Source organism: Sinocyclocheilus anshuiensis, unplaced genomic scaffold (assembly GCF_001515605.1).
Source record: "Sinocyclocheilus anshuiensis isolate Anshui unplaced genomic scaffold, SAMN03320099.WGS_v1.1 scaffold726, whole genome shotgun sequence".
NCBI lineage: Eukaryota > Metazoa > Chordata > Actinopteri > Cypriniformes > Cyprinidae > Sinocyclocheilus > Sinocyclocheilus anshuiensis.
The window spans coordinates 1,030,592-1,047,006 of record NW_015542365.1 but is presented as its reverse complement, the minus strand read 5'-3'; the positions used below and the strand labels follow the sequence as shown (position 1 = coordinate 1,047,006).

Genomic DNA, 16,415 nt, shown 5'->3' with positions numbered 1-16,415 from the left:
GGATTTTCTGAGAGCAAAGGATATTGGGATATGTTGTGCCTGTCTACCGTACATCGTGGTCTCAGCTGACTTGAACTTGATAGGCACACCACAAAAGCTTAAAAAGAAACCTTATGGATGACAATTAAATAATTACATTTTGTTTATTCTGTGTCTGTGTTTAAGATGTGATGTGTTTTTGTTGTCAAAGCATATAATTTTAACAAGCTCAGTCACGCACTGTTATTAAAAGTAAAATCAATGTAAAAGTTGTTGTCACATGCTACCATTAACACTACAAAGGAGGACTCCGCTAAAGTACATAATGGGGTCTTCTTTTAAGATGATTCAATTGGTGTTGGAAGATTTGTTTACCATATTTGGAAAGGTTGTAGCATAACTCGAATGGGAATTGGACGAGCGACCGTCATTCATAAATTCTGCCTACTAGAAATTAACAAACAAAGCGTTGCATGACGGGATGTGTAGTTTTGGTTAAAAAGATCAACTTAAACACGCACTCAGTCTTATCCTTGTCGTGTAGTTTATATGTGCCTTTTCTTTGTTTCGGAATGGATAATGTCGCATTGTATAAGCAAATCGCAAACATCTATCTCGAGCGCTTCAGCGTATACGGCAAACTAACGCAGTGTCATCAGAAACACAACAAACGTGGAATCCCGACGCATACAATTCCCATGACCTCCGCCCCGCTCTGATTGGCTGCTTCATGCTGTCGATCATCTGGCGCTCGTTACACCAGCGCTCTTACAGTAAATATTTGTGTTTGCTCAACCGGCTGTAATGGTGGACGACTGAAAGAGAAAAGCGGAGAGACTAAATCTAAAAAAAAAAAAAACAGTCCCGGGTAAAACACTATTGTTCGTGGCTCGGAAATAAACACCAGCGAATATGGATGAACTCAAACATCAAGTTATGATAAACCAGTTCGTCCTGACAGCTGGATGTGCCGCAGACCAGGCGAAACAGCTTTTGCAAGCGGCACATTGGCAGTTTGAGGTAAACGCATATGCATGCCTACGCCAGTGCATTGTTTCTGTGATGCATTGCATACTCTGTCGCGTCTGGTTGTCATTCCTTAATAATGACTAATAACAATGATCTAAATAGGTTTTAGTTTCCTCCTTGGACATCTCACATCTATCAATACCGTCTGCATGTGCTTTATTTTGGAATAAAACGGCACTTAAATACATTTCTATAGTATAACAATTGCGAAAAGCTCAACAGAGACAGGCTACTATCCAATTAGAGTTTACTCCAGATTAAATACTATAATCCTTCCCAATGACACACTGTACTAGCTTCCCATGCCATGCAATGAAGATGACCGCTGGCAGATTACACTCCAGCAGAGCTCAACACTGATACAATGTAGTGCTTTCGTTTTTCATTTAGATCAGCCTAAATCCTGCAGCTATTCTCAGCTCTCCGAAATAAGTGAAACTCCGATAGTTTCCCAGTCTAGAGTGATATAAATGTTTAAATAGGCTACATATTACACAGCATGTAAGGTAATGCTGTGTTATGATCTCTCACTCACAGACAGCCCTTAGTGCCTTCTTTCAAGAGACAAATATCCCGTACGGTCATCATCATCAAATGGTGAGTATGAAATCTGTAAATGTTGTTTATAAGTGTTTGCTTTATTACATTTAACTTTTTTTCTATTACATGTGTTTGTTATGTGGCTATATGTGCTCCGTTTACATTGTGGTTGTAACAATAACAATGTAAATCTGTAGCCATAGTGTCGGCCATGTTGCCGAGAGACGGGGCTTCCAGAAATAAACACACACACACACACACACACACACACACACTGTGTTCACTGTTATTACTGTAGTGTGCAGAGGTAGGCAGTATTTCAGTGTTGCAGTAAAAATTAAATGAAATCATGACCGCAAGGTTAAAGTCTCACAAGCAACAAGCAGTGTCTTCCTGACTAGAACTAGTGTTTAATTCCTTGATGAAAAAAGAAAGGTATGGCATGAGCATCATGATGATGAAGTTCTGGAATATCCCACTGTCACCTTTGTTTTCCACTTCAGTGAGAAACCTGGAAATATTAGGCATATAGGTAACACTTAAACAAATAATAAATTCCCATTAGTTAATGTTAGTTAATGCATTAACTATAACTCACAATCAGCAATTAATTTGTTACAGTAATTATTAATGTATTACTGTGTGTTAGTTAATACATACAACTGTTCATTGTTAGTTCATGTTAGCTCAGGTCCAGTAAATAATGTTAACAGATACAAGTTTTGATTTTAATAATGTATTAATAAATGATGAAAATTAACATTAATTTTTCAGATTAATAAATGCTTATTTTTATATTGTACTTTATTTCTCTTTAATTGTTTCATTAATTTATATTAACTAATGTTAACAAATGAAACCTTATTGTAAAGTTTTTGTAAACTATTGAAATTCTGTTATTCAGTCCTGAAAAGTCATGAAAATTGTGGAAGTGATGGAAATTTGTATAGTGAAGAGTTTTTACATTTATGTTTTTGCTGTTAAATATTTCATCTTGTAGATAATGCTATTGTGATTTGTAGGTGATGTATTCTTTGGAGTCATTTATTTTCAATGAATCGGTCTAACTGGTTCATAAAATGGTCAAAATTATTAATTGGTGAATCTGAATCTGAATCTGAATGATTTCAAAAAATTCTTAGTAATCATACATGACTAGAACAGAAATTATGTCATTAAAATGTGGCATTCGTATATGTTCAGTTACATATTACACATCAGGTTGTGCAATATTTCAGATAGCAGTTCACCCCATGTTTGTGTCTCTTTGAGGTTTATTGATGTGAGTATATGGGACATAAAGGGTTTAGTGGAAGCAAAAGAGAGACTGCATCACAGTTTAAATAGATCCAGGTGAAAGCACAAGAAGCAGAGGTGTGATTTTGTGGCATGGCTGCCAACACTTACTAATATTATTAGTTATGCAGTCCTAATCAAGTTTGCGCCACATTTTCCCCTGACTTATTTTGATTGACAGTGAAGTCATAAGTGCATGAAAAAATCAGCAGACTTGTGTGCTTACATCTCAGTGTTCTTTTGTGTTGGCTTGGTCTTGTTTGGAGGGTCCCTAAGCATTTCAGAATCTGTTGGCTCTTGGAGTAGAATCGCTGATGGTGACTGTAGTCTTTGATCATAAAATCATTTACTCAACATGTGAGCAAAGTGAGCAGAATTTGTATTTTTGGGTGAACTATTCCTATATAATTTATTTGTAAAGCACAACATCACAGCCGCAATGAAAGTTTGCCACATGTTCAGGCCTCTGAAGCTTAACATCTGTATGTGCTGATGTTTATTTTACTATTAAACAATTTATTGGGAAATAATTGTTGTGAATGGGCAGATCGTCAAGGGCTGAGATCATGCTCTGGACAGATGTAATATTAGATGTTGGTCTCCTAGAGTGACCCTGCTGCTGTAGTCCTACAATAATTGCTGACCACGTTAGCTCATAACTCACCCGCTGAGCTGAATACTCAAACAGAAAGTTGGGTATCACACAGAAAAAGCTCTTTCAAACTTAGTTATGAATTTTATAAAGAAATCTGGGTTCTGAAACTGAAAAAAGTAATTCACACTGAAATTGCTCCCTTTCAATGTAATCAGAAAGTAGGACAAAAAAGATGGATATTCTGGATTTTGTCCATTCAGATAAATTATGCATTATTGCTTATGACTAATAGTGACATAAAATACACTCCGGACAAATGTGCAAATCAAGACATGTAATATATGTCCTTTTGTTACTGTATTATATTACAAAATAAATTTTTTATTACAGCAAAGCGGAAACTACTGTGACATTGAGAGGGGTGCATCTATTTTGTGTTTTTCAAATGCAGAGCCATAAACATTTACATTTTGTCCCTTCAGTATTGAATAATTGGCTACTTATATTACAATACTTTTATAAAAATAATTGTTTTTTATGACAGATATGATTTTAGTCTAATTTAATTTAGGTCATCAATTATTAAACAAGGATTTATGTCTGTTCTATAGGTGTCTATAATTGAGTATTAGAACTTAAGTTTCATTACCAAAGAATAATGGTCTGTACAGAGCAAAATGTTCACATTTTGAGAAATGAACGTTTGGCCCAAGGAATTCTTGTATTCTGTCCAGTGAAGCTCTGACCATGAAGTCACGTCCAAAGAAAAAAGAAAAGCCAGTTATCCTCTGGTTAAAGTATGGTAATTAAAACAGGATTTAACACACAAAGAGTAGAAAAGGCTCTTTTCCTGGCATCGGGGCTGAGAAGGAGGGGTACAAGTTCTGGTAACTTTAACTGTGGTTTGTTCCTGAGTGTGACCTAAGAAAGGGTTGGCAATATTTGAATTCTGAGATACAGCTGAATTCCTGCACCTTACAGACAGAGGTGGGGAAAGGTTAGAGTAATCTTAGAGTTCATCTTCGGAACACAAATTAAGATATTTTTGATGGAAAAAAAATAACGACTTTATTCAACAATTTGTCTCCTGCGCGTCACCCTAGCACCATTTTGGAGAATATCCACTGAACGCAAACAGCGTATGCTGTTCTGTGTCAGCTGTGGCACACGGATACGCGGTTTACGTCGTTTACGTTTTGATTTGAATGAAAATAAAGTATCCGTGTGGCGCAGCTGACACAAAACAGCGTACGCTGTTTGCGTTCAGCGGATATTCTCCAAAATGGTGCTAGGGTGACGCGAAGGAGACGAATTGTTGAGTAAAGTCGTTATCTTTTTTTCTTTTACGCACAAAAAGTATTCTCGTAGCTTTGTAAAATCACGGTTGAACCCCTGATGTCACATGGATTATTTTACTGATCTCCTTGCTACGTTTCTGGACCTTGATCATGTAAGGACCCTTGCTGTCAATGGGAGGGTCAGAGAGCTGTCAGAATGCATCAAAAATAACTTAATTTGTGTTCTGAATATGAACGGAGGTCTTTCAGGTTTGGAACGACATGAGAGTGAGTAATTAATGACAGAATTTTCATTTTTGGGTGAACTATCCCTTTAAGGTTTAACTGGTTAGCATGGCCCAGATTGCCCCTGCTGGTAGCTCCCTGCAGATTCAAAAACCCAAAGTTAGCCGTTTTTAAATTCTGTTCAAAAACATATCACATTATATTCTTCTAGATGATCAAAATAGCCTTCCCGATTACTCTTTGGAAGCAATGCGGCTAATTTATGAGTATTTAAATGAAATCCCAACCAGAGTCAAAGGCACTTCCTTAAAATGATCTTTTCTCTTCTGAACTAGATTTGTATGCTGACACATGGAAACATGTCACTGCAGAACTGTGAATATTGTTGCCTCTTGAATGGTAAATTAATTGCTTGTGAAGTTCATCAAGTCACTTTGGATAAAATTGTATGCTAAATGACTAAATGTGATCGGTAAGTGGAATGCCAAGGTGGCAGCTAGTAGACTAAGCGTTAGCTTGTGAGGTAACTGAAAAACAGAATGAGAAATGTTTAATTCGAACAATTATAGCTTCAGTTATATAATATGACGATTGACATATAATTTATAATACATATAGTGTTTTACAGTATTTAATGCCAATTCACACCAAGGACGATAACTATAACTAAAATTTTAATAATAATTGTAATTCTATGAGCCATTTGTTCACACCACAGCTATAATGGTAATGGCACAGAAAAATTATATTGTTGTAATCAATTTTCAAAACAGTTTTTCCAGCTGATGTACAATAAAAACACCGACAGCCATTCAGAATCCACCCAGCTTTAAAGAGCTGGAGCATTTAAAGCAGCAGACGACATGCAATGCACAATTATAATAAACAGAGCGTTATCCGTTGATGTGAATGCTAATATAGTAATCGCTGTTTTTTATAGTATTCATTCACCCTATTTTCTAAATGCATGTTATGAATCTTATTATAAATAATTAATCTATGGAAGGTTTTTTTTTTTTTTTTTTAACCTTGTAACGTTTAATCAAAATATCATAATTGGACCTTCCAGTAAAACTTCTTTGGTGACGTATGCAGGATTTCTCCAATCATTTAGTCCACTTAAACCAAACTCTTTTTGAGTACAACGCCAACACCTCAAAATCCAGTCAAATGATGCATAGATCCAAGTCCCAGCCCTACATTTTTCTTTTTCAGTAAGCTGTTACACTCTGATGTACGTCACAATACAGAAAGAAAGATCTGTCGCTGCTGCTGTTTCATCACGACTTTAAAGCCTCTAAAAATTCTCTTGGAGAGCAAATGTCATAACTCTCCAAGATGTCTTTCAGTTGGATGATATTTCAACTGCTCTGATTTAACAACTTTTGCTGGTTTACGATCCCTGCACAATCACTTGGCAGAGGACATTGCAGCCAGTATTGGCTGTAGAATCATGTCCTTGATTTTAACATACATAAGTATGAATCAAGTCTTGTTTTCATTGTGAAAATCAGCCGTTTTTAGACAATGCTTGCCTATTGTTTTGCTCTGAAATCCCTCTGTACTGTGTAAACACTCAGGTTAATAATCAAGCCTTGAACTGAGAGATCATTTGTTCACATATGTGCAAACACTTGAACACACACACGGTATAATAGAGTGCAGAGATCAGAAAAACCTCTGCATCTCTGCAGTACGTGATTACAAATTACTGTTATAAATATCAAAGCACCTCCTAAAGGCATTGTCTGCCTGCTTGACGACAGCTCCCAGCATCTCTCTTTCTCTCAGAGACTCACAGATCCGCATACAGCAGATCAGGCAGTGTTGTACAGCTTTGTGTTACAATGGAACACCGCAGTGAACCGTCAATTATCTCATTACAGACCATATCATTATATTTCATGCACCATCTGCCACAGTGTGTTCACTTTTCATAATTCCAGCCCTGAGTCATGTAGACATGCATATGATGAAGGATGCAAAACAGTGGTTGTACTAGAACGTCCAAACTACAGTGTAAATATGGAGCGGTGAATTGCATCACTGTTTTAGTTCAAAGGATTTTCAAAGCCTTCCTTGGTTTTATGTTATATATTTCCAGCTATTTTCAATGGAATGGAGGACAGTTCCAATCCAGAAACTGCTCGTTGAAAATATTTTTAAACGTTAAAGAATCTTTAAAAAATGTTCTTAAAAGTTTTAGAGCAGTGTTATTGCTAAACCTTTTTTTTATTATTGTAAGCATTACGACTTAAGCTAGTGTTGATTATTTAAAAGGTCACCTGTTCAGTTTCAGGTCAAAGATTGTCAAGCAGTCAGGATCCTTTTTTTAGCTGCACTTGCACTGCACTTTTAAGTTGCTTTAGGAGATTAACATGAGTAACGATGTGTTTTTTGTTTGTCAAAAATTGTTAATGCTACATTCAAAAAACTGTTTATAGAGTTGGGTCATCTGACTTTGTTTGGTACGCTGTAGTACCTGAAGAGATTTAATATATAATAAACAATGTTAAACTCAAGTTCAGTTGTTGCTTTTTGTCTTAACTTATTATTTTTAGTTTAGCTTACTTGGAATTTTTAAGGCAATCGGTTTCCTAATATTTTCCTAGTAATGTGAAAACTAATAGAAAGTTAACTCAAATAATGATTTTAAGTCAACAGTACTTAAGTATACTTGATTAACAAGTTGTCTCTACAAATTGTGTTAAGTTATGCCAACTAAACATTAATACTCTACTTTACTTGGAAATTTTAAGGCAATCGGTTTCCTCACTTTTTCTAAGTAAAGTCAACTTATTACATTTTACAGTGTTTGTGGATTGGAACAGTCTGGCTCTTTGAACAATAGTGAAGGGGAACAAGGTTGGTGCTTTCTAATATTATGCCCCTGAAATGCTTACGGATGTGCTTGGTGTACCAAACCCACAAAACATTTCACTTTTATGTGTTTAAAACATGTTTTTGCATTTTGAAGTCTAGAACACAACAGTTTTTAAATAGTTTTATATTTCTCCATTGTTTTTAGTACAACTATGCTATTTGCAGTGCTTAATGAGGTTGCAATTCTTGCAGTCTTTCTAACTTTTTTGGACGATTTTCAAATACTTTTTTTTTTGCTCAAGTCAAAGTGTGTAAATTGTGATTCACCTTGTAGCAGATTGGTTTGGTTCATGGCTTATAACTCTTTAATAAAGACTTAAAAAAAAAATTAAATGGGAAAAATGCTTCTGGAAACAAGGTAGCTGAAAAAGTGGGCCGGCACTGTCTTTGTTTTAAAACTCTGAAATCACTCAAAAGCATGTGGGAACGCAAGCGTTTTTTTCTTCTTCTCATGTTTTCTCCAATTTACATTAATATGAAGAAGCAAATACAAGTATGTCATTTGTAGGTTATAAAGTATAAACACTGTGGTTCTGTACACTGTAAGAAAAAGAACTGACATTACACGGTGCATAATTCAAAATATGGGTAAAACATCTGTGAAAAATTAATATGGAAAATTCCAGTACATTGTGCCATATTTTACAGACTTTACAGTGTCTGTAAAGTCTGTAAAATTACTAAGGCTGGGTTATCTTTTTGACTGAACAATGGAAGACAGAGGCAAATTCCAGAAGAACTGGCTGAGGTACGGCTGCTCTCTGCGGGTTCACGAGTGCTGAACGGCCGCTGATGTCCTGGTGCTCACATCTCCGAAAACGTTAAAGCAAATTTTCAAATAGACCTTATCTCTATTAACAAACTGCATATAAGTCTAAACAACTAAATTTTTGCCCAAAAAACTCTTAAAACTACATTCACAAAACAGTAACAGTATCATTTATACATTTATAGTGGGTTTGAGTTCTGTTGTCACTAGAATATTGCACGCCTAGAAAAGGCTCTCAGTCAAACAGATTCGAGAACTAGAAAGACCTGTTGTGTGTGTGTATATATATATAACTTAAACTACTTCAGTCTGTGTGCATTGAATTTATTTAATACACGAGTTTCACAATTTGAGTTGAATTACTGAAATAAATGAACTTTTCCACGACATTCTAATTTATTGAGATGCACCTGTATGTATATTGCAGTTCTGTTTGGTGATGCAGATGCTAGTGATGCAGAAATTACACACTTCAGCTTTATCAGTGTCCCAAAAGAGATAACATTTACTGGGTTTCCAAGTAAATCAAATGTAATTAAAAAAAAAAGAAATATAACAAAGTAGACTGGGCTGTGCACCGCAGGTTGTTTTTCTACGCCAACTCTGACCTCATTTCTCATCAACAGATCTGTCCTCACAACCAAAATATTTCCATAGCAACCCAGCTGTCGGCCAGAGCATGTTTGTTATGTACACCACACCTCTCGAAACACGCTTTGTCAATGTTTCTGAATTATGGAGGATCTGCAGATGCATCTGCTCTCATTTTGATGGCCGTGTTAAGCCACTGACCGTCTTCTTCACATCTGCAGCAGCTGTCCAGTAGGCTCATGTATTGCTGGATGCCATTTTGTGCGACTCTTCAAAACCGAGGGCTTTCAACCCCCCCTTAATCCCTCAAACTTCCTGTTGTAAACACTCTTGTGAATTAAAGCCATTCAGGGACACTGAGGTCCATTTGAGACTTTTGACCAGCCACAATGGGGTGATTGTTGTGGTTTTTGGAGAGATATCCTTACAGTGGGTCAATAAAAACTGCAGGCGGCAGTATTCAAGGTTGCTGACAGGATGGGACACGGATGCCAATGTGATTGCTGCAGTAAGACAATATGGACATGTTTCTCATACCTGTGCAAGGGCACACCAGGAAGTATCGCAATGTAATGCTGTCCATTCATTTAGCTTTCATTGACAAAATCTCTAGATTTCTCCCCACATATTAGTCCTTAAACCCATTAAACCCACAGATTGCTGCCTTGTGCAGATATGTGGTGACCTTTGAAATGTTTATTTTTGGTGATGTTGTCCTGCCGCCGAAAAAAATCGCAGGATGGCGGGGGTGCTCTCATGAGGCCTATTGTGTACCTCTGTAAATGCGCGATTTGCTGCGAGTTCATAGAGGACAATGGGGAGGTCACAGAGGTAATGGAGTAGCTGAACTGCACACAGAGGAAGGCAGAGCGGGTGATGCCAGGGCAGGGCACCAATCAACACAGGCAGAGAGAATGCAAAGGAAGGGAGGGAATGTCGGAATGATCTGCTGGGACAATTTAGCAGGATTTAATTTTGTTACTAAAATGTTTTAGCAGCTTGTCATATGGTTTAAAATGTGTTTTATTAGTTAGGAAGGTTAAAGTAGTATTTAAAGTCAACATGAAATGGCTTTCACAAATTTTTACTCCTGTAAACTGTGAAAGACATGACCTGATTTTATCTATCAGAAATTGTTTGGTTTGGGAATAGAGGCCTCTATATGATATGAATAAGGGGTTTGTGACATCAGTCGCAAATCATGAAATTAAAGCGAATCATTTTAGAGATGGAACAAGATTTGATTAACTTTGATTTGATTTGATTAAAGTGTATTAAGACAAATTTCTACACTACTGTTCAAATGTGTGGGGTCTGTAAGATTTTGAAATAAATACTTTTATTAATTTTATTGATAATAAATGAGAAATGTTTCTTGAGCACCAAAACAGCATATTACAATTTGCTGATTTCTGATTTGCAATTTCTGAAGGATCACTGATGACTGGAGAAAATTCAGCTTTGCCATCACAGGAATAAATTGCATTTCAAAATATATTAAAATAGAAAACAGTTATTTTAAATTGTAATAATATTTTACAATATTACTTTTTTTTCTTTTTTTTTGATCATATAAATATATCCTTGGTGAACATAAGAGACTTCTTTCCATAACATGAAAACATCTTCCTAACCCCAAACATTTGAACAGTTTTGCCAGATTAAATTGGATACATTTTTTATTATTGAATTTTTTAATTTGATAAATGATGTGCATTATCCAAGAACACATTTGTGATTCTTCATCTTGTTTGTTTTTTAGATGTGTACCCCCGCCAACACGCCCGCAACGCCACCAAACTTCCCAGACGCCCTCACCATGTTCTCGCGACTCAAAGCCTCGGAAAGCTTCAACAGCAGCAGCAGTCCCAGCATGGCCACCTCGCCCCCTCCACCTCCGGTCAGCTGGGGCATGACCCCACCCATGCCCAACCAGCAGGGCTTATGGACACAGGGGACTTCCCCCCAACAAGCCCACCCGCCCCCAGGCTGGCCCTCAGCTGTCAACCAGCAAGCGGCAACCGAACAGAAGGCCAGCGTCGCTATGGAGGCCGAGAGATGAGGGCCTGGACTACACAGAGCGAGGGTTAGGGGAGGGTCAGGGGCACTCGTTTTTCTCTCACTCACCAAACATGGAGGAAGGAGCGAGTTACACCAAGAATAACCAAGCAACATGGACATTTACAGAAGAGGAGCGAAAGCCAACACAAAGGTAATAAGAGAAATAAAGAAACAAGCGCACATTGTATTACCAAGTTTTTTCTATAATAAAAGAGTAGTTTAACGTATATGGGACTATGATCATTGCGCCCGTGGATTATTTCTGGTATTTTCTCAAAGATGGACGTCTAGCATCTAAGGCAGCAACTTTTCTCACATTTTACTTTTTATTCTTTTATCTGGTGTTCTTTATGTAAGACGAGAGTTGACGTTGCATGTGGATTAGCGATCTGTTTTTGCGGTTTTTAACTAACTAGTATTCAATGCAAGCATTCATGTGTACAGTGTGTGAGACTTACACACTCAAACATTGTGTATCGGACTTACATTTTCTCTCCCCCGTTGGATAATGGGACTTTTCGTACCTCACTGGTCACCTGACTCTATTCAACCAATCAGGGAATCTCACTAGTTGAACACTTTTTCGCACTCAGACCGGATTTTCCATGATGCTTTGCTTTGTCCGTTACGCAGTAACTCAAAGATATCCTCAAAGATTGTAAACATTGGTTGGAAATTTGATTCTGAAAGATCTGGATATTTTATAATCATGGTTTCTAGTTTTATTTAAATCTGTTTTGGGGGAGCTGGTTTGCATGGGAAATATGATTTTCAAAAGACAAGTTGCTATCTAATATAACACCCAGATTTTTGACTGTAGAGGAAGTAACCGTACATCCGTCTAGTTGCAAACTGTAATCCACGAGATTCGGTGTACTGTCTTTTGGTCCAATAAGTAATATCTCTGTCTTATCCGAATTTAACAGGAGAAAATTATTGGTCATCCAATCTTTTACATTTTTAACACACTCTGTTAGCTTTGATAATTTAGAAGTTTCATCTGGTCTTGTTGAGATATATAGTTGAGTATCATCGGCATAACAGTGGAAACTAATCCCGTATTTTTTAATAATATTACCAAGGGGCAACATGTATATCGAAAATAGCAGAGGACCTAGGACAGATCCTTGTGGCACTCCATATTTTACTGGTATGTCCTATGGTGTGATCTGTTCTTGAACTGATGGTTGACTGTTGTTATACTGTAACTGTACATGTCAATTTATAAGAAGGTTTAATAGAAGTATAAATATTATTATTAGTAGGAGTAGTCGTCGTATGGAATTATCATTATTTCTGCTTATAGGATGATAAGAATTACTTAAATTGAGGAACTGAGACTGAAGTGATGATTTTGAGCCTATTACAAGAAAAATACATTGCTTTCAATTTCCCTTTTACTCAAGAGATGCATAATGTATGGAATATAGTCAAATCATCATAACGTTATGAACTGACTATACATTTTTGCATACTTAGAATCAGTGCAAAAATAATTTTCTTAATCAGTATTTCAGATTCAGTATTCTGTTATTTTAAAAAAACATCCTCTACCTACACTAGTGTTCAAAAGTTTGGGGTCAGTAGAACTAATACTAGCAAAGACTTGTTAAACTGATCAAAAGTGACAGTAAAGACATTTATAATGTAACATTCTTTTGAACTTTCTATTCATCAAAGAACCCTGAAAAAACACATCACAGTTTTCACAAAAATATTAGTCAGCACAACTGCACAATGCTGCTGAAAATTCAGCTTTGCCATCACAGGAATAAATTGCATTTCAAAATATATTAAAATAGAAAACAGTTATTTTAAATTGTAATAATATTTTACAATATTACTTTTTTTTCTTTTTTTTTGATCATATAAATATATCCTTGGTGAACATAAGAGACTTCTTTCCATAACATGAAAACATCTTCCTAACCCCAAACATTTGAACAGTTTTGCCAGATTAAATTGGATACATTTTTTATTATTGAATTTTTTAATTTGATAAATGATGTGCATTATCCAAGAACACATTTGTGATTCTTCATCTTGTTTGTTTTTTAGATGTGTACCCCCGCCAACACGCCCGCAACGCCACCAAACTTCCCAGACGCCCTCACCATGTTCTCGCGACTCAAAGCCTCGGAAAGCTTCAACAGCAGCAGCAGTCCCAGCATGGCCACCTCACCTCCTCCACCTCCGGTCAGCTGGGGCATGACCCCACCCATGCCCAACCAGCAGGGCTTATGGACACAGGGGACTTCCCCCCAACAAGCCCACCCGCCCCCAGGCTGGCCCTCAGCTGTCAACCAGCAAGCGGCAACCGAACAGAAGGCCAGCGTCGCTATGGAGGCCGAGAGATGAGGGCCTGGACTACACAGAGCGAGGGTTAGGGGAGGGTCAGGGGCACTCGTTTTTCTCTCACTCACCAAACATGGAGGAAGGAGCGAGTTACACCAAGAATAACCAAGCAACATGGACATTTACAGAAGAGGAGTGAAAGCCAACATGAAGGTAATAAGAGAAATAAAGAAACAAGCGCACATTGTATTACTCAGAAAGCGAGCAACTGAAATTTACCGAGCTTTTTTCTATAATAAAAGAGTAGTTTAACGTATATGGGACTACGATCATTGCGCCCATGGATTATTTCTGGTATTTTCTCAAAGATGGACGTCTAGCATCTAAGGCAGCAACTTTTCTCACATTTTACTTTTTATTCTTTTATCTGGTGTTCTTTATGTAAGACGAGAGTTGACGTTGCATGTGGATTAGCGATCTGTTTTTGCGGTTTTTAACTAACTAGTATTCAATGCAAGCATTCATGTGTACAGTGTGTGAGACTTACACACTCAAACATTGTGTATCGGACTTACATTTTCTCTCCCCCGTTGGATAATGGGACTTTTCGTACCTCACTGGTCACCTGACTCTATTCAACCAATCAGGGAATCTCACTAGTTGAACACTTTTTCGCACTCAGACCGGATTTTCCATGATGCTTTGCTTTGTCCGTTACGCAGTAACTCAAAGATATCCTCAAAGATTGTAAACATTGGTTGGAAATTTGATTCTGAAAGATCTGGATATTTTATAATCATGGTTTCTAGTTTTATTTAAATCTGTTTTGGGGGAGCTGGTTTGGGGTGTTGTTTCTTAGTTGAGGGGAGTAAATCCATGCCGCTAAAGCTACATTAAACCAGACTACTATACAACATGTTTGCCACTTTGCATGACATATTCATGTGTATATCACATTTTGTAGTTTCTTGCTTTTTGGGGGAATTCTACATGAACGCTTTTCGGGAATTCGGTCTCATTTCCAGGTTTGGAAAAAGGATGAGAACTCCAATTCCAGTTGTAATTCTGGCCCCATCTGCTTTTTCTTTTGACATTAATGTAGAAAAATTATAAATCTGAAGGAAAAAAAAAAGTTGAATTTCTTATTGGATGAAAACTATAATTTTCTAAAAGCAACGCTGTTATTAAGTATCTTTTTTAAGATTTAGTTTCCATTTTCTGATCAAGCTTTTCTTTTGGGGTCACTTGTTCCCAAATGGTTTTCCATGTATGTTTTCCCCTGTTTGACTGTGTTGATACCATTCCCACAATATTTGTGGACTACCTGATAATTAACTTATCATTGTTTGTGTTCCTAAATAAATATTGATTTCAGATTCAGTATTCTGTTATTTTAAAAAAACATCCTCTACCTACACTAGTGTTCAAAAGTTTGGGGTCAGTAGAACTAATACTAGCAAAGACTTGTTAAACTGATCAAAAGTGACAGTAAAGACATTTATAATGTAACATTCTTTTGAACTTTCTATTCATCAAAGAACCCTGAAAAAACACATCACAGTTTTCACAAAAATATTAGTCAGCACAACTGCACAATGCTGCTGAAAATTCAGCTTTGCCATCACAGGAATAAATTACATTTTAAAATATATTAAAATAGAAAAATAATAATCTAAATTGTAATCTTTTACAATATTACTGTTTTTACTCTATTTTTGAAACATACTGGCTCCAAATTGTACTACAACGGTAGTGTATTTTTAATTTATTCTCAAACAAACGTCTTTTAAAAATGTTTAAATGTATTTTTTAACCAGTAAGCAATAAAAAAAACTGTTTAAGAACATTATTAAAGCTATTTGGATTGGAGTGTTTATAATATTGAAATATATGATAAGGCATAAACCTACAGCGGGTGATTATATCGCCTGGTTAACACATGGTCACTCCAGAGGTCAACAGGTTCTCAGGTTGGATGTCCTTGTTTCACCTCTGAATCAAACTGCTTGAATTGAGCCTAATCTCAGCCTGCTTCCGCCCTCTTTGTCACAGCGCTACTGTTCTCTGTGTTTGCATGTTTTTCAGGGAGTGACTTGGAAACCGAAACATTGCCAAGTTAACTGCCGTTAGCATGCATGGTGCTGTGGAGTGCCAGGTGAACCTTGGCCTGGGGCCCTCATACTGCAGCGATACTCCTTCTCAGAACCTGAATTTGATCTGTAGTCAAATGTAACGTCCCACCACTCTTGTCTCCATCTTGGCCTCTGAAACGGTCGCCTGCTTTCTGTTCTGTTCCCACTTTATCACTGGCATAGCTCGAAGTTCAGGGCACAATGTTCTGCGTAGCAGGGGGAGAAGGACAGCGCAGATGTCTTCCTACTAAGTGCGAACATCGTGCTGCATTTTGAAAAGGAGTTTGTGGCAAGGTTTGGGATGAGGTAGGGGAGGGGCCACAGGGGCTTAATGAATCAGAAAAGGTTTGATATCAGATGACTCACACTGCCACTCCAGGAGCCTGTCAGGAGATGTCTGCTACAGTTTGGGCTGGAATGAACGAGTGGGCATGAGTCAGCAGGATATAGTAAGTGAGAGATCTGATTGCTGCATTAACACCTACTACACCCGTTCAGCTCAGTGGCCCACCTGAAAGCTGCAAGCATGTCCTCTTCCCATGACCTTCCTGTTGGTTTCTTTGCTCAAGGCAGTGAGTTCTGGGCACTTTCTTTTAAGCCTGACCTGAGCTATAATTTTATGTGACTAATCTCTCTGAAACCGCATGATGTTGGCTGGCTGGTGGCACAAAAAGAACGCACACAGTCACAAGGCCTTCATTATTAGCCATCCCAATCTGTGA

At 37.3% G+C, this 16,415-nt stretch overlaps 1 pseudogene; it reads left to right on the top strand.

The window, feature by feature from the left end:
• The first annotated feature begins 697 nt into the window (after positions 1–697).
• On the top strand, positions 698–11,859 carry LOC107692084 (UBA-like domain-containing protein 1; annotated as a pseudogene).
• Positions 11,860–16,415: the final 4,556 nt, after the last annotated feature.